This window comes from Phalacrocorax aristotelis, chromosome 7 (genome assembly GCF_949628215.1).
Source record: "Phalacrocorax aristotelis chromosome 7, bGulAri2.1, whole genome shotgun sequence".
Classification (NCBI taxonomy): domain Eukaryota; kingdom Metazoa; phylum Chordata; class Aves; order Suliformes; family Phalacrocoracidae; genus Phalacrocorax; species Phalacrocorax aristotelis.
This window is the reverse complement of record NC_134282.1, coordinates 5,879,921-5,900,299: the sequence shown is the minus strand read 5'-3', so window position 1 is coordinate 5,900,299 and position 20,379 is coordinate 5,879,921.

The window sequence follows — 20,379 nt, the reverse complement described above, 5'->3', positions numbered from 1 at the left end:
CCTCCTTCAACAATACTGTAAAATCGCAAGCCTTATTCAACACATCTTCAGGAAGCAGAGAGACCAATAGAGACAAAGGGGAGCCCAGCAAAGTTTACATCTTGAATAGCTATGAAAAGCAACACCATCAAATCCACACATACTAATAATTAATTCCTCTCTCAGCAATCAGTTAAGAAGAAATAAGAGAAGTTTTGCCACATAAAATGGCTACATTTTGGCGCAAGCGGAAAATCTTCATGAACTCTATCAGCTTCAATTTCATTAACAAGATTCATTTTAACTGTCAGTATTAATATCATGACAAAATGCAAATGATTTGGGAAGCCTTTCTTAATTGCCACATAATTATAAAGGAGAAGAAAATTCTCTTGCATCAGGTTCATTATTAGAAAGAATAAGTAAATAAATCTATAAAATAATTTATTCTGTAGTTGCTGGGAAACCTCATTGTTGATATGACAACCATGGCACAGTAAACCAGATTACAGCTTGCTTCTCAGCTGTGTCTACTCTACATTTTCATTAAAGGAAATATTTTCTATCTGCTATGCTGTAGTGACACCTACAGAAAAAAAATATTTAAAATGGAGGACCTGGGAAGGAATTGGATTAGAAATAATTTTAAGTGCTGCATAATCACACTTGTATACATATGCAATATATATTGTTTCAAATCCAACAAGGAAGCTTTTGAACACTGTATGCCAGTCTCTCAGGACCCACTTTATAAATGTTTTCATGGTAGTCATGTCAGAAAATCATGCTAATAGCAAGTTTCCAAGCAAAGTTGGTTATTATAATTGCTGAATATATTTTGCTAACACTTCTTCAGAGGCAGTAGTTTTTAGAGTTTTCAAAGGATCAGCACTTTTTCCCCTGTAGCGCTGCTGAATTTACAAAAAGAAACATTTTCAGAATCTCCTATTGATATTGTATCATGGCATTGATGTTGTACAATGTGTTTTCTCTTCAAAATGTACTCAAGACTTCTGCTTTTGCAGAAGGAAGAAATATTCCCTTTTTTCCCTAGGCCTCCTTTCCTTTAATAACTTCAAAATGCTCTAGGAAGTTATGCCACACCTTTTCAGGGTGAGGTTGTCTTCAACATCAGAAGCCATTTTCAGTGCTCCAATTCATTCAATATCACATACCACATTCTTGAACACACAAAGCCTGACACTTTAGAGACTATTTTCATTTTACTTTTCAACAAAAATCTGGCAAGTACAACCTCCTCTTCTTTCTGTTCTCTTCCCAGTGGGCCTTAACACTTTTAGGTATTACAGTTAATGAAGAGTTAAAGAGCAGCATGGTATCAAATGCCTCTATGAAGAGGTCTCTTTCTTCAAAGGATTTGATAGAAAATCTCAAATCAATTTGAAAAAGCCTTCATTACATTTCCAAACATAAAATTACAATTAGTATATTTTAAAATAATTTTTATGGGAGAAAATTCAGTACTGAGGGTAGGACTAAGCTTTCCGTGATAAAAATGCAACATACGGGATAATCCTGCTTTTTAAGAACTACAACACACACTTTCCAAAGTGGGTGAGATTATAAGAAAGAGATATAGTGTGTTAAAAAAATACCATTTGGGCATATCCATCAGACAAAGAAATTCTACTATGGAGAAATAGAAAAGATGGTATTGATATCCAACCTCAGCAGGGCAGAAATCTTGCAGGGGCTCAGAGAATCTCTTGACAAGGGATTAGAGTGAATGACCACGCTCTGGAGACCAAGGAATCTACTGTTTCACTGATTTTTCCCAGCATTCGCAGTTAATAGAGGTATCCTGGGTGTAAGAAGGATACTTTTGCTCTTTAGTCACTAACAGTTCCACAACCAGATGGGGAAGGCTGCCTAACGTTTCTTCTCCCCCATGTTCAACATCTGGATGTAACCAGAAGCGACGACCTAAATACCTGGACTTGGACCTAACTACAACACAACAAACAGCTCTTGTAGTTGCCGTTATTCACTCCTATCCAGTTAACCTATTCCTATTCCTTTAGGACGCAATGGGGGATCTGAGTTTGCTCAATTAACATGATCTCAAGTTGTGCCTGTCCTAGACGTATGTATTTGCTAAATTGTACCGATGGCATTTTTTTGCACAGAGCAGCCACTCTCATCAGCCTGAGCAGACCATAAGGACTCTATACTGGTACTGGTCTTAGGACTGCAATCATTGCAGGCCTCTCTAGAGTTTCCTGTGAGTCTCTGAATAAAGAGTCACAAAATAGTTACCATCCTTAAAACGTTGTTTTATTACTCCCTGCACTTAAATCTTTATACAGAGTCACAGATGGTTCTTTCTAAAGTGAATAATAAATTTAAAAAAAAACCAATAAGGAAGAAATTATGTGACTACCCCTGTAAGAGACAAAGATTACTGCTACCTCACTCCCTACCCAAACTGAAATGGAAAAGTTGGAATAAATCCGCAAGATGCACAGAGACATTTCTGACAGAGACAGGCACCGCCTGTGAAGGACAGGCAAGAATCTTTGCTGCGTGCAGCAAGAGTTAAAACCAACTCCATTATCTCCTTCCTTCGAAAGCTCCTCACATTCCACCTATGTTAAATTGCTCCCTGACTTAAGTAATCATCTCCTTCAAGCCCTTAAGCAATAATAACTGACTGAGGCTGGGGTGAGTGAAAACCAAGTGACAACAGTGTCAGTGGTGGTAGCACAGCAGAAGCAGAGGTATTTCTGCTATCAGCAGGTTTATAAAATATTTGCAGTTTAGAAAGGAAAGAATCCTTTTACATATTACAGACACATTGCAGCTAAAATATTAAAAACCTGAGTGTTGCCCTAGGCGTCCCAAAGTTTGTTGTACGGTATAATTCATGTTAACAATTCTCTCAGACACAGAAAGCAAAAAAAATGTTAAAAAATATCATCAAGCAAGCGCGGTTATGTGGAATCCAAATCCACAGTTCATCCAAAGCGATAGTTCTCACCTGTCTATTCTACCCCGTGTTCTGATCAGAACATCGGGTTATCTCTGCATTTCCTATGGCAGCAAAGGCAGCTTTGGAGCCAGCGATGCGATGCGGCAGGCGCCTGCCCTCGCACAAGGCGTGCGACGGCTCCTCCTCGCACAGCCGTCTGCCGGTGCTGCCCATTATTTCCCCCATACCCGAAAGCCCTACGTCACCTGCCTGCCTGCGTGTCTCAGTGCAGTTGTATCGTGGTATTCATGAAGAACTGTATCGCTGTAGTTAATGCAGTCAAGTTTCCAAGCGGCTGCTTGTGTAAAGGCATGGGTGCGGACGTGTTTGAGATTTTAAAGCACTGATGGCACTAGGCGTCCATCACGCATCAGACAGTATTTTCTCTGTCAGCAGATTTTTCATTTACTTCAGTATCTGAAGAGCTGTGACTGATTTTGGATCAAATAGCAGAGCTGCCTTGAGGCCTCTACTTTATGGCTCAACTCTCATAAAAATATTGCTGCTTTAGCTTCCATTATCTCTTCTGACTGCTTTAATTTTCTTCCATGCATCTCATGCTGGTGAAGAGTCAGTTATTAGGTTTCCTCCTCTCCTAATCCATCTCTGCAGCCAGGAGAAACAGCTTTTGTGATTGTGTAGTATTTTAAAGCAGTATCCTGCAGCAATGATAAAATAAAAGGGGAAAAATTCTGTTCCCAGATGTCTCACCTAGCTCTTCTTTTGAACTGATCACATCTGGGTCTGTTTACGGCAGTTTAGCATCTTATGCAACAGGGAAGGAGAACTTACACAGCATCATTCTCAGGCCTCTGTCTTTGTTGTAAAATGAGCTTTATACTTACTTTGATTTGCTTCCTTTTGCTCTTCATTTTGCAGGCTTTGGACTGCGGATGCCTGGAGAGGGCTGATTGTACTTATAGCAACCAAAATATTGGCACCTCCAGACCCCAGCGTAATGTCATCTTCCCCCAAAGCAAATCATCATGGTGGATTTGTTCGGTAAGAGGCTTTCAGGTTCATTTTCTGGCTGTGGTGAAATTTTGTTCCTATTCTTTTTATCACTCAAGATAGGAATGGGCTTACTTAATTCAGCTCACGCTCCTTCCTTTACTTCATTTTCTTTTCACAAATCACAGCCTTGAGTCCCATCTCAATATTCAAAATACACTATAAAAATATGCAGCACTGATCTAAAGAAAATGCACTTACAAATCCTCCCCCTATATTTAACTAAGCACTCCTAAATAGTGATTTAATTCCAGGGAAGTCTGAGCATAGCTTTTAACCTCCGCTTTATATGCTACCCCTATATAAAGAAAACATCAACCACATCAGACAGGACAATAGTGCATGGGGTGAGAGTGTAGAATTTAGATTTCTGCTATAAAATTAAACTTTGAAGATACTATTATCAACAGTTCTGTTTACTCAGACACCTATCACTTCAGCTATCATATCTGAATATGTGGATTGAGAGACTCTCAAGAAGTGTTAGACCAAGAAAACTACGCTGAGCAATATCCATTTCAAACACTTCTGAAAATCTCACTGTAAATGCCCTCTGAAAGCCACTATTTATATTATACATGAAAGCAGGCACACAGTCACACAGTGAAAAGAGAATTTGTGATGTATAATCACGTTAGACACATAGAACATATTGCACAGATTTTGAAATTACATATTGGACATAAATCTCTGCTTTTAGAAGGCAAATGTCACTGTGGTGGGCTGACCCTGGCTGGACACCAGGTGCCCACCAAAGCTGCTCCATCACTCCCCTCCTCAACTGGGCAGGGGAGAGAAAATACAACAAAAGGCTCATGGGTCAAGATAAGGACAGGGAGAGATCACTCAGCAGTTACCACCCCAGGCAGAACAGACTCAACTTGGGGAAACTGTCTTAACTTATTAACAATTGAATCAGAGTAGGGTAATGAGAAAATAAAAAACAAATCTTAAAACCCCTTCTCCACACCCCTCCCTTCCCCTCAGGCTCAACTTCACTCCCGATTTTCACCACCTCCTCCCCTCCAGCAGCACAGGGGGATGGGGAATGGGGGCTGGGGTCAGTTCATCACACCTTGTCTCTGCTGCTCCTTTCTCCTCAGGAGAAGGACTCCTCACACTCCTCCACAGCTCCAGCGTGGGGTCCCTCCCACGGGAGACAGACCTCCGCAAACTGCTCCAGCGTGGGTCCTTCCCACGGGCTGCAGTTCTTCTTGAGCTGTCCCCCATGCGGTCATAAGTCCTGCCAGCAAACCTGCTCCGGCGTGGGCTCCTCTCTCCACGGGCCCACAGGTCCTGCCGGGAACCTGCTCCAGTGCGGGCTTCCCACAGGATCACAGCTTCCTTTAGGCACCCACCTGCTCTGGTGTGGGGTCCTCCACGGGCTGCAGGTGGGTATCTGCTCCACCGCTAACCTCCAGGGGCTGCAGGTGGGTATCTGCTCCCCCACTAACCTCCACGGGCTGCAGGTGGGTATCTGCTCCGCCACTAACCTCCAGGGGCTGCAGGTGGGTATCTGCTCCCCCACTAACCTCCACGGGCTGCAGGTGGGTATCTGCTCCGCCACTAACCTCCAGGGGCTGCAGGTGGGTATCTGCTCCCCCACTAACCTCCACGGGCTGCAGGTGGGTATCTGCTCCACCGCTAACCTCCAGGGGCTGCAGGTGGGTATCTGCTCCCCCACTAACCTCCACGGGCTGCAGGTGGGTATCTGCTCCCCCACTAACCTCCACGGGCTGCAGGTGGGTATCTGCTCCCCCGTTAACCTCGACGGGCTGCAGGGGCACAGCCTGCCTCATCATGGTCTTCACCAGGGGCTGCAGGGGAATCTCTGCTCCAGCACCTGGAGCACCTCCTCCCCTCCTTCTTCCCTGACCTTGATGTCTGCAGGGCTGTTCCTCTCACACCTTCTCACTCCTCTCTTCCCTGGCTACAATTGTGCAGTTTGGTTCCTCCCCTCAACTATGTTTTCCCAGAGGCGCTACCACTGGCGCTGATGGGCTTGGCTTTGGCCAGTGGTGGGTCCATCTTGGAGTCAGCTGGTGTTGGTTCTGTTGAATATTGGGGGAAGCTTCTGGCAGCTTCTGACAGAAGCCACCCGTCACCCTCCGCCACCAAAACTTTGCTATGCAAACCCTATACAGTCACACGCACCATACACCTCAACAGGCCAAACTAGAAGCCTTAGAAGTCACCTCAGACAGATGTGTTTGGTCCTGAAAGGAGGAGTCCCAAAATGTACACACAAATGTACAACTTACCAGGGCAACAGGTAAGTTCAAAAGAGTTCTGAGTCCAACAAGGACCTGATAAAGCAAGCTATTCAAATGAATAATAAGCCGTCCTACCAAGAGGGGAAGGAGAAATCTCTGTAGTATCTCAGATAACCTCACTCTATCCACTGCATTACAGTTTCAGCCAACCTCAGCGAAGCACTGAGCAAGCAAAAGTAGTTGAATAGTTTGAATCTGATGAAAAAGCAAGACAGAGCAGTGCATCACAGGCATACTGATGGCATTAGTGCAGTGAACAAAGAAAAAAGAGTGTAAATAGTTGAGCTGAATGACCTGTACCACACTTACAGGAGAGAATGCCCCACCCCTCCCAACCCCCTGAAAAAATTAGAACAGCTGAAAGCATTTGCCTAAATTACTAAATCAAGAGGACAATATTAACACCATTATCAAAAGCTAAGGACTGTTTCATTTTAGTATCTAGCAGACTAATCAGGCAGTTTGGTTAAATTTCATTTGGCATGCAATGGGACAAACTTCACGGGAGATGACGGTAGCAAACACCCCAGCATGAAAGGCAATTTTCCTTCTAACAGACTGCAGTAGTCATTCTACAAGCCTACTGAAATCCCTACCAAAAATCAAGATTCAATAACTCCAAATGTCTGAATTAAGCACCCAGCTGTTGTGGCAGGCCCAAGATCCTGAGCCACATCCTTCACGGACAAATGAGTGCTCTCAAGATTAAAAAAAAATTGTTCACAGGTGGCCAGCAGTAAACTGGATATAAATCAGATTACAGAACTGTCAAATGCAAGATTAACTGTTCTCTGTTCAATAGGAGAAGAGAATGGGTTCTCTCCATTGTTATGTTTCCTTAGGAAATTACAGAAATCACATCCCTGAAAAACACCCAAATTCTTTATTATTTATTGATTAGCCTTAGATGTGCAATGTAATACAGCCCTCAAAAAGCAATGTAAGCTAAACCTCTAGCTTGGACACAGAGTGTTTCCAGTTACTGAACTACTGGAAAAGGAAATTATTTATCCCTACATAAAGTTGAGCACTGGCTCATGAGAAAATTATTTAGCTTTTACTTAGTGACTTACAAACTTCTTTGTCACATGTTATAGACCATTCTTCTGTAGTTAATTTTCTTAATTTTAGAATAATTTGGGCTTTAGTGCCAGTCTTAAAATGCCATTATTTAACGCATCTTATCTGAATGTTAAATGTAAGCATCAAGCTTTATTGGAGGAATAGAAAAAAGAAACTATACAGCAAGTTTCCCCCCAAATTTACCAATTTCTGTTGATGACAGCTTCATTCTTTCTCAAACTGTGCCATTATATATTCTTATCTCTTACTTGATGCTTTGCAGTATCATTTTCCATAAGCACCTTTGATCAATAGCATCCAAATGTTTTCTCCTAGCTCTGCCAAATGCCAGATTTTGCATCTATGCAACAAATAAGGAATTTTATGAGCATTATACAGTCAGTCTTCATGGCATCTCAAAAGTCATTCACTTCATCATGCATGTGGTTGGCCTCACTAAACCTCCTCTAAACCATTTAACTATGTTACTAAACAATGTATCTAGCACACCTTTTATACCAAGCATAGCTGCACTCATAAAAAGGTGATTTAGTCATATGCTCTCTCATTAGATACAATGAATTGGAAGAAATGCATTAATGGGGAGGGAAGATCCATTTGAACTAAAAATACTGTTTAAAAATAAATACATTTCTGATGGACAAATAAAAAATAAAATCAAAGTTAATCTGGAAGTGAGATGAAGGTTCCAGCTTGACTCTCAGAGCAGCGAGGTTCTGGCAGCACCTCCCAAACATGGTGTCAACAGGCAAAAAACAGCCAACCACACACACGTAAATTTTTTGTGCTGCCTGCAAAATAAGGGTTAGACTTGCTGATACAGGACTGCTTCTTCTAGGGGCTCTACTGGAGAAACTTCTTCCTAGAGTAGGCAGGGAATTTGAATCCTCCTTCTAACACTGAATCAACACTACCCCTGTACACTGAACCGTGCAGCGTAACCAGCATCTACATAAAGAATTACATACGTGGCAGCCTGATTGCCATTCAGCTCACATTTTCAAGGAATGATAGACAATGATTATTCCCCAGCTAGCAAATTTAAAACTCATCCATGACTTTGACTCAGGTTCCTTCCCACCCAGAGACAGTAATTCATTTATCAATATTCAATTTCCTCCGCCATCCAATCACTTCTCTAAGCTTCCACAGTCAGTTTTAATTAGAATATTCTGAGTCATTTTGTTTCAAGAGCAAATTGTCACCTATTTACCTCCTTTTCCAGATCACATTTGTTACGTTGTTCAGGCTTTATAATTGTCCTCAACATGAAAACATACAATCCTATCCTTGGGGTCCTCTTTTTTTTTTATTAAAGAAGTTGCAAATGCATAAAAAGCCTGCTCTTTGAACCAGCATTGGATTAATCTCCTAAAAGCTTTTTATAATTTTGTAGAGGCTTTATGGAAAAATCTACACACAATAGGTAACTTATGTCACCCACATCAACATACTTGTTAACTTCTCCAAGCAACTATGATCTTTCAGGTACTGTTTAAAAAAGTTACAGTGCTAACTCTCCAACATATGTTTATCCATTCCTCTGACTACCTTACTTGTTTCTTACGCTGCACTAATAAGTCAGACTTACTGGTCTTTGAATTCAGCTACACACTGAAACACCATGAAAGCTGGTATAATAGTTACTCCCTGCTATTCCTTCTGCACTGAGGCAGATTTTAGTGGTATACCCCAGCAGCAGTCTGGTAATTTCACATTTTAATTCCCTTAGAAGATTTGGGTGAAGACCATCTGGTCTTTACAAAGTGTTACTGCTCAATTTATTGATTTGGTTCAAAACCTGAGGATCGCTAAAGAGAATAGAGCTGTGTTACAAAGGTCAATTCACTTCAAGAAACCCTACAAAAAACTCACATTTTGCAATTTCATTTACCTAGAAAAAAACCTCAACTACTAATGTGGTGTCTGTTTTTCTACAAGACGTAGCTTGTTTGCCACTTTTCCAGCTGGGTTAAGTGAGGTAGGTACAATAAAGGAATCTGACCAAAGTCATAATGCTAAAGCTGCTATATATTCCACAACCTTGCTACAAATCATTTGCCTTTATTAGGCCATTTATGCTGCTTTTATACTCACACACTCTGAAAAGGTATGGACATAAGGTTGAGCATCAATAAGTACATTGCTGCTCTTGCAATATGTAATCTTTTCATTTTAAATCTAGTTCCCCTATGACAAAATATGAAACAATTCCTTAGTTTTACAGTCATACACACGCACTGTATGCATCCATACAATTAAACCTACTCTGCCTCTCTCTCTACCATTCCTTTCCCTACTCCCCTCATCTTCTGGAAAACCAGCCTGGAACCGAAGCTGACTTTAATAGGATTTTGTCTACTGGATGCTACGTTTCTAATCACCCAAAATAAGTAAAACATTCTCATTTGATGAAAATGTACACATCTTCCAAAGTTAGAATTGGTATGGAAGAATCATGTTGTGTGCACCTTGTGGGAGCTTTTAGTTGTTGACTGTCACACACACAAAAGAATAGCAATTGATTGTTTTTAGTTTCCTGACCTGAGATCTATACGAAGCATTGAGAAGGACTAGCAAAACCCCTGCTGAGGGCTGCCTACCAAAAAGGAACACTGATGAACAAAACAAAGGCTGGAGCCAGAGACCCTGCTGAGGAACAGGGCTCAAGGCCTCACAGTAGGGAATCAAGAAAAAAATCAGGAGAACCTTCCCTTGACTGCAGCAAGGGTTGGGATGGAGGGGGTGGTCGGGTGGGGGGAGAGGCCTGGAGACCAGAAATTTCTGTAGCAAGTGCCCCAAATGGAAAACTCACCATTAAAGACCAATTCCGCTGTGCAATCAGCCACATCTTTTCCTTCTCTCATCTTCTCTCCCCTCCATTTGTTCATTACCAGCTACAATGGGAAGGAAGAGAAGCAATTAAGGACAGGAAGCAAAGTTTGAGGAACAAGCCATAGATGCCTCCTATAACAGGAGATAAAGACAAGGAGAAGGAACTGCGAATGTTTACACAAGAAGGGTTTATTTGCTTGAACTTGCAATATAGCGCATCTCGATGAGCACTACTGGAATGAAAGGGGGCAAGGGCGGCTGGAGAACGTGAAGAGAAAGCACAGAAAAATGTGGGAGGAAACTGGGCTAGGTCTCTCACGGCAGTCAACACCCGTGCATAGAAGAAAGAGGCCGTTTATTCAGAAGCCTAGATAAAAGTTTGGCTCTTTACTGTCATAGAGGATTACAGAAAAAGTAATTTCTCATAAAAAATACTTTCACTAAACAAAACAAATAAAACCAGCTACAACATTCCTCAGTTACCTTTTATATAACATGAACCTAAGAATGGAACAGCTGCCACATTTGCCTGACAATTCAGTTGGCATTTTGACACATTGTTCAAATTCAGAGCATTTTTCTTCTCTCTGAAGCGAACAGATTTTGCTTTAAATAGCGCATTTCATGCAGTGGTACTTGCAGGCACAAACCCTTAGTTGTCACTCATGAAAAAATGTTTAAGTGATTTGTAAATTATGAGTGACTTTTAAAAGCGCAGAGATTTTCATATTAGAAGACAACAGAATTTGAATCAAAATGAAGAGTCAAACATAGAATGGGCATCACCAAAAGGAGGAGAGATTATGCTGTTTGGAATTATGTTTTAATTAGGAAGAAACAGCGATAGCATGTGTCAGGATATTTAGCACTTTTCAGCGTGATTTGCTTTAAACACCTGTTGAATTTCCGGACACACTCAAAAGTGACAAATCAAACATTTTCACATGAAACAAAGCTCATGCCTGGCCTCACAAGGCTTAGCTCCCTTTTCTTATTTACATTCATACAGAAACATTTTAAGAGATTATAAAACATTTTTAAAAAGCATTGTTAACTTAAGGCCTGTTGCTAACCGTTGTGGAAACAGCAGTTCAGGACGCAGTCACACATCAAACCAGCATGGGCAACCATGTGGGTAACAGGGCTGGGGGCTCCCAAGAGAACAGCAACAAACCTGCTCGTCTCTTCCAGCTTTTCAGAGATCATTAAGATGCATCTTTTGGAGGGAGGATGCAAAGGAGTTGCCATTAAGGGCTTCTGAGGTTTTCCAGCGGAGCTCTTCCTCGTTCCAGTAGATCTTTCCTGGACAGGAGATCTGGCCTTATTCATCTTACTTCACGAGATGAACTGTTATTAAACACCGCTGCACTTATTTGTTTTCGTGCTTTCCAGAACGCACAGGAGACAGCAGTAACAGAGTCTTAACGCCAAGCAGGAAAAATAACTGCGTTACTCTGAGAGTGAGTTTCCTACGCCTTGGCAGACTACTTAGCATTGTTAATACCTCGGTGTGGCCCAGAACTTTTGCAGAACTTTTGTGTTTTAAATTGATCAGCTTCCGAGGCTGCTTTGGCTTCCGAGACAAGTTTGACTTTGACAACATGCTGGGAGGACAGCTGTCTGGGCAAGTTATCTGCAACTAACAACACTCTACGGTTATGTCTTTTTCTGATATTTGACTAAATGAAAAAACTCTTGTTGAGCAGTATACCTTTTATTTTGTTTAAAAAACTGTCAGGAAAGAAACCTCATCATTCTTCAGCTGCCTTGTTCAATGTCGATGCCGTACAAAGTAGCAATGGCAAACACCCTGCGGACAGGTCGAAGTCCTGTAAGTGAAAGACAGACCCCACTGTTGTGAAACAGTTTATGTAGCGTGATCTCCTACGCCTATGCGCTGCTCCCGGCACACCACGCCATAAGGCGTGGTCCTAGTACTGCTACACAGCTCTCCTTTCTGCAGCTTCACATTGTGGGAAAATGTAAATACAAAAGACATTAATGTAGAAGTTGAACATCCCAACTTTTAAAGTTTCAGTATAAAATGCTGCAGGGAAGCGGAGGGGAAATGGTTTACTTTAAGATTATTGGTATTTTCGAGCATTACACATAAGTTATATAAGCAAACTCATAAACTTTCCCGGAATTACATTGCCAAATATATTCAGGTAGGAAAATTAACACGTGAAATATTCCCTAGAAAGCTATTTTGACTTTCAGAACAGCCATCTCATGCAGCATAAGAAATGTTACCTGGCGATGCTTATCTAAGAGAAAGTTAAGCAAGTTTTAATTTGTACTGCAGAACGGAACAGCATATAGCTATAAAACACTGTCTTCTGAAGTGGTGTAAGTTACAAATGTCTGTTAAATTATGAAAAGATACTTCATGCTCCCAGTGCAATATAGAAAAAAAATAAAGGGTAATCATGACATTTCTGTATTGGTTTTTGATGAAGTGAACAGCATTTTAAACAGCAAACTCCTCAGAACAGCAATCTCCTTATTCTTTTAAGTGGTTTGTAAAATACCAGGATGATCTCCAGTAACCTTTAAATACAAACTATATTAATTTCAAATATTTTCCATGAAAATAAGTTCTTGCCAACAAGGCCTTAAAAGTTCCTAGTAAAATTAAAGCTGACCCCGGAACAATAGTATTCTTAACTATGAACGTTATTTACTCCTTCTTAACTTTGGCCTGGCGAATAACGTCATGGTTGAAACAGTTCTTAAACCTTCAAGCCCACTTAAGAATTTCATGATCTAACCATTTCTTAAACATACAGCAGAAGACACCTGAGGTTGCTTCAATACCTCTGTTAAAAATGTAAACTAGCAAAAAATATTCCATGCAAAGCAGGGTACTGTCTCCTGCCATACTGCATTTCCTACAGACAGAGCAAATTCTGATCTATTTAATTTAGCAACGTCTTTCCATATGGGCCATGAAGCTTTCCAGCTTGAAAACTGAAAAATCTAATTAGCTTGCTTAATACCTACATTGACATTGAAGTTTAGTGCTGTACTCCATCAAAATGGAAATTCCGCACACCCCCCAATCCCATCCCAAACCCACAGAATGCATGAGATTTCAAAGCATTCAACAGCATGAGTTTGAAAAGGGAAATAGAGACACATGAACATCATTTAGAATTGCTCGTGTCCAGTTCTAGATTTCCCAACCTTGGCTACAACACGAGGAGGACAGGCTAATTTATAATCAAGCCTGCATGGGAAATCAAATACTAGAGCTTCCTGCATGGGAAATATTAGTCTACCTGCAACCAAGCTGAAGATGTTATTTCATTCCACATTAATCTCACAAGCACTGCAAATAAGCACATGAAATTGAGACAGCGGAATGCGAGAACTTTTAGACTGTCGCTGTTAGCACCTACTACGACAATGCCTGCTAGGGATGAAATTTTGCATGCCTGGGGAATTATTTTAGAACCAAAAACATGGATAGTGGTTTGTAAAAACTGGGTAATCTAAAAAGGTGTTTAGCTCACAGCGGAAGTCAAGCCAGTCACCACATGATGCTGGGCACAGAATATATTCCCTGTACTGGAACATTTTTTTAGAACATTATTTCCTTAGCTCTATATTACTCAGGCAGTTTATTAGCCTGAACCCTGCCTCTTACACTTGAGAAAGTTCATAGCTGTCGAAAGACTCTAGAAATCATTTCCAGGAGCTCTTCTCTTAACAAACGATGCATGGGGGTGCTGCTCTTGACACTCCAAGCCCCTCGTTCCAAGCAACCATGTACAGCAGGTTGACAGGCTAGGGTGAAAGCAGGTAAGCCCAGGATGCAGTAGCTAATGCAGGCAGTGGGGTCCATTACAGTGATGGAGAATGATACTGCATTACATAGTCCCTTTTATAAAATGGATTCCAAAGTCATTTAAACAGTGAAGGCAAAAATGTGACTAAGAACATTATGTGCTTTTTCACTGGCAAGACTCCACACAGACTTTATTAAGAACAGATAGGCTGTCCTTGGATGTTGGTAAGATTTCATCATTCAAAATTTGCATAATCTGTGCTGAAAGACAGGCCAGGATATTCTCTTCTTTTTACCAGTGGTAGTAAAAAGTCATCAGAGTCCTTGTCTCTATTCCTGTTCTGACCTTCTCCAAAAAAAACCCTCAACAAAATCAACTTGTAATCTTTTAAATGGATACACTCACAAAGTCACCCTTAAAAATGCCAAAATTAGAAGGTAAGTAAAAATGGGGGGATGGACAGGAGCAGAAAAGGTTGTATTCGTAACCGTAGCTCTTCCTATTCTAAAAACTGTTGTCATAATTCTGTTTCCTCACTCCTTTCTGGCCTGCTTCTGAGGCACAGGCCATCTCGCCTACAAAGAACGTTGTGTAGCAGATGAGGCTTTAGCCTTGTTTAGCATGTTTTAGTACTGTTCTCACAGATATAGAATCACAGAATCATTAAGGTTGGAAAAGACCTCTAGGATCATCAAGTCCAACTGTCAGCCCAAAACCCCCATGTCACCTAAACCGTGCCTTGAAGTGCCACGTCTACGCATCTTTTAAATACCCCCAGGGATGGTGACTCCCCCACCTCTCTGGGCAGCCTGTGCCAGGGCCTGACCACTCTGTCAGTGAGGAAATTTTTCCTAATAACCAACCTAAACCTCCCCTGGCACAGCTCGAAGCCGTTTTCACCTACGAAAGCCTTGTTACGACTTTACTTCCTCTTGATATTCGAGTTCAACCACCTTCCCAACGTTCCAGCAGGGCTGGGGCCAACCCCACCAGGGCCGATCCGAGGACCTCACTAAACCATCCCATTGGCAGCAGCCATGGGCAGTATGTACAAAGCACAGGGACTTAACTAACACGATCTTATGACATGGGGACAAATTGCAACCCCCGATCCCCATCACGAATGGGGTTCAACAGGTAGGCACAAGCTGAACCAGTCAGTGTAGCGCACACACGGCCCCGGACATCTAAGGGCATCACAGACCTGTTATTGCTCAATCTTGGGTGGCTGAACGCCACTTGTCCCCCTAAGAAGCTGGACGCCAACTGCTCGGGGGTCGCATAACTAGTTAGCATGCCAGTCTCTCGTTCGTTATTGGAATTAACCACACAAGTCACTCCACCAACTAAGAACGGCCACGCAACACCACCCACGGAATCAAGAAAGAGCTCTCAATCTGTCAATCCTGTCTGTGTCCGGGCCATTTGGAGTGGTGGGGAAAGAAAAAAAACCCAAAACCCAGTGTAAGAACATCTTAGTCAAGAGAGAAATAATCTGTGAAAGCTTAATGACTGGAATTAAGGAGGACGGATGATATGGAACCTCTTTGCCTCAAACGTCTCTGAGATTTTTTTAAAAAAGCTCTTTGTTCCTTCTGTTACAAAGCTGGTGTTCTAATTGTGATCATAAACACTGTTTTTACAGCACTTTAACGGCTAAATGCAAATAATGCCAAGAACAGTAGCTGTGTTTTAAGCAACATGTGATGGCTCTAATTGATAATTTAATAGTAATTCTAATGTAATATAGTAAATAGGAAAATGCAATATAGTAGTGGAGAAAGTATACATGTATTTGGTAAGCTGCAGTAGCCAGGCAGAAACAATGCAACTGAGCATTGCTTTTTCAGGCCTATATATTCATAATACATTAAGAAAAGCGTTCACATTTTTCAAACAGAGCCACATTCAATTAACTTTTCTTCAGCAAGATGAAAACTAACTCTTCTTTTTTTTTTTTTCCCCCTGTAGAAATGATTCAAACTTACAATTAAAAAAAAAATGCCTTGTCAGGGCTCTGGTGCAGAAACAGCATTGGCAGAAATAGCTTGTGTGCACCACATCATGGGCCACTATTTATGAAAAGATTGGAGACTATCACAGATGAGCTCTCTGAGCCTGAACAGTGCATCTGTACCATCTGCAAGTCACGGCGACACAGGCTCAGGGACTATTTCTTTCCAGACCCTGTGTTCTTGGCCTCCTTCACAATGGAAGGAGTCTCTCACACCTCTGAGACACATCTGCTCAGACAAGTTCCCTTATAATTTCACCTTCCTGTGGGAAGTGTGAGCACAGAGCTACTGGGAGCACAGACACAAAGCAAGGAAATACAATTTCTGCAGAGAAATCCACCAGTATAACAAAACAAAGAAATTTAGACACAAAGAACCATCTACAGACTACAAATACCTCTCCCCCAACAGGTATCTGGATTGATTTTATCCAACTCCTTTAGCAAAGGTTGTCCTACGCTTTTTCTAGCTCCTATTTCTCACTCATACAGGTTTCCATACTAGACAAGCATCCTCCTTTAATACATAGCCATTGTCAGTCTCCTAGTCAGTTGAGAAACTGAAGCTGTCCCAGCAACAAAACTGGAGAAATGCTTTGCCCTCTTCTTTCTCCCCTCAAAATAGTTTTCTAGGAAGAAAATCTGTGCAAAGTGGAAAGCCGTGCTGGCGTGCATTCCATGGTTCAGACACCATGTCTTGCATGTCACACCAGACAAAGGAAAATAGAAGAAATTTATAGGAGTTTTACTATTCCTTCTTCCAAAATAATTAAGAAAACGTACCATAACTGCAACGCTGTTAAAAAAAGAACAGTTTGCATTCTTCAGTATATTAATAGTAGATAATTCATGTTGAATTAGGTTTAGAGAAATGCTTTGTGTACACATTTGGCTAAAGCCTGAAGTACTACTTGGTGTGGATATTCGTAAAGGATTTACTGAGGATTTGGGGTTTTTTTTCCAGAATTTTTAGTTGAACAGAACCTAATTCTAACCTACCAAGGTTTCACACTTGCCACCCTGCAAACTTTGCCTTCCTTCTTAGCTACTGCTCGGAAGCAAACCCGAAATGACCCGTTGATTGACTGCAGAAACTGACCTTTGCTTCTCAAAAAGCCTGTGCAAGTGCCAAGTTTGAGTGAAATAAAGCCAAACCACTGGAACAGGTATTCTGCTGAACATTTCTTCCTTAACATCGTTCTACTTCCTTTGGAAATCAGCACTCAAAATCCCTCTGTTTTCCTGAAATCAAAGATGGCTTTTTTTTTTCAAGGGTCTTTACATCCCTCAATATCTGGAAACATATTGGTGGTTTTTTGAGGTTTCCTTTTCTTGTGCTTGTGAACTGATCTCTAGTACTAGTACAAAGTAGATTATCATGTTTCCCTCCTTTACAAAAAGCATAAGCATATTCAACAACCTAATTAATCCTAATTAAATAGTCACGGAACACTTCTCTCGACCAAAATAATTTAGAAATGCCCTTGTGTTGATGGCTTGCAATTTGCAGAATTCATTTTTCAAACGAAAAAGACAGATGTATTTTTCCCTGATCTAAGGGGTCTGGATAAATTAAAACTAATTGGGTTTATGTGTTTCTGATAATTGAATGAGGTGCACGTAAGCCAGTGATCATGGAGGAAAGAACAACCTTAATTTTTATAAATGAGATGCAGCAAAGGACAGCATCTTAAAGTCTATCAAAGGTTAGAAACAAACAGTAGAACAGAGCTCTGCTCTGTTAGAGGAAGTGTCCTAGGGTACGTACCAGAGACCTTTACAGAACCAGCACGAGTAGCGTCACCAACAGTGTTTTGAGTTGAATTCGTTCAATGCCAGAGCTGGTTGAAATGAAACATGGACAGGAAAATCTCAATTCTCACTTTGCAATCTTAATATATTCTTGTGTGTACAGCCAACTACATTAGCAGAAGTAGAGAGCACCTTATGTGGTTTCTAGAACTTGACTACTTGGATGAGTGCCCCTTCTACATAAAAAAGAAAAACCAACAACAAACTTAGACATTATGAGGCAGGCAGCCAAATGGCAGCCAATTAAAATATTTCAGGGACTCCCAGGTAAGTGCTTTAGAAATAAGCATTCGACTGAACTAAACAGCTGTTAAGACTGTCTGTATTTTGAGAACGAGGCACATTCATTTTACACTGTGGATTTGCTCATTAATGGTCACGGAAACACGGCTGTTTCATATTAAGCTCTCACATACACACACATCAGAATCTGGCATAACAGCACAGCACCCTGCTGGATACTGCCAGTCTGGTGATAATTCACCAGTGATTCTGTGACCTTCCCTGAAACACACTAAGATACCTAGTGGAAGACAAGGAGAGTAGAAGTCTTGGAACTATAGCACTTGGTAATAACACAAATTTCACATCATCCCTTTATCACTATGCCGAATATTTCTCTTCTGGCAAGCTGGAGGAAGAACTGATGTTTAAAACAATGAGATACAGAAATGGACTGAAAAATATTTGGCAACTTGCTACCAGCTATATTTGCCTGTAGAAGTCACACACTGGTGCCAGGCAATCTGGTAGGTCCACTGGGAAAGGTAATTTCATGAGAAGAGTATGACAGGAGTCTTGATGGACTCTTGATGGAATTGTCAATACGTGGGTAGAGTCTCCTCGTCAGAGATGGGCCGATAACCTCTGTGAAGCACAAGAGTTCCTCCAAGCATCGAGAAACATCTGATTATTGCCATATGCTAATCCTGCTTAGGTCAGCAGCACTCTGATATGTAAACTTACAAGTAAATTGCTTTTGTTATCAAAACCAGGACATGAAGCTTGACAATGGACAGAAGACACTTCCTAGGCTTTCAGCCTTCCCCAATTCTTCCGTTCTCTGGCACTAAATATCTTTATAACAAGGCTCTAAGCAGAAGAGTGGTGGAGTCAAGTTTTTCCTACATCTCACACCAAGCTTTTAACAAAAAAGTCATGGGGAAAAAAAACCCTGAGACTGTTGGAAAACTAATATTTAAAGATCACACACCAAAATCACTCCTCGTGTATTTTCTTTAGTTGAAAGGAGAAAAAGGAAACACTTGCTCACAAGATAACAAAGGAGCCCTCAAAATCTCTCCCACAATCTAATTCAATCCTTGCCAGGTTCACCCATTCTTGTACTGTGTAACTACCAAAAATAGTCAGACCACCTTCCCACCAAGCAGTCCTCTGCACTGGTGCATATTATACTGGGAGTTGCTGGAAAGCAGAAAATGGCCACATCCAAAAAGGTTAAAAAAAGAGTCAGACCTGCAGAGTCTGCCACACTACTGAAAAGTAGCTGTGTGTCCACATGAATCCTAGAATACTTCAATACAATAAACGTGATATCCTATTTCAAAATCCAAATTGATTGCCAAGTTAGTTCATAGGATCTATGTTTTGTAAAGTCAGGTGACTAAAAGTTGATGTACACAGGAAGACGCGTAGACTCACCCTAGAAGCTCAAAAAAAATGAACTAGTGTTTCACCACCGCCACCACCCCTTTTCCCTTTGTCTAACTGGGCAGAACAGATCATTCTTCTGTGCAAATCCCTTGACACTGGTTTAGCTCTAGCCATCCCTACAACAGGCATAGGAGGAAATAGAAACGAAAAGAAAAAAAGCCCTTAAAACCAAACCGTAACCATTTGTATGTTGTATGAAGGCAGAAATGCAGAGAACCACACCTGTAACCCTTAGCGGCAAGCTTGCAACGCTAGATTTGGTCTACTTGCAACAGAAAAGCAAGCGATGTCACAGAACTGCATCAGTTCAGATGCCCTTTTCGGTCTTCTGGTTAGGGTATCAGTTCTACCACTATGTCTTGAAGAAAGAAAAAAGAAATTCTACACCAGAATGACATCTCCACGTGTGTTAAACCTCCGAATACTAAACTGAGATGCGTTTAAATCATCACCGACTAACCAGAGAGATTACTAACACGTTGAAGTAAGCTCAATTTTAGTCCAAACTTTGTTAGAGGTATTATCAGTAGCATTCTTTTTCTTTCAAGAAAAAGTGACGGGAAGGGAAAACTGTTAAGATCTGATGTTGAAAAGAGTCAGTGACTTTCTAGTTACCTCCAACAAGCACAAACACACCGGATTAACCTGGCTGTTGCGGGCTTTAGGCACAGACTACAGCAGCACCTGCTTCATCGGTTTTCTAGTTAAAAATGGTCAGGACCAGCATGGAAGCAGTCAGCCTGTCTGTGCAAGGGAAATGACTGCAATAGGAAAATTTGGAAAAATAACTCAAAAAGAAGGAAAAGGTTACATTATGAGAGAAAAGCACTAGCCTTAATCGACAGAGTAGAACACCTGCTTTCTGATTTATTCTTAGAACTTCTGGCAAAGAACTACTGTAATAAAACATCAATATTA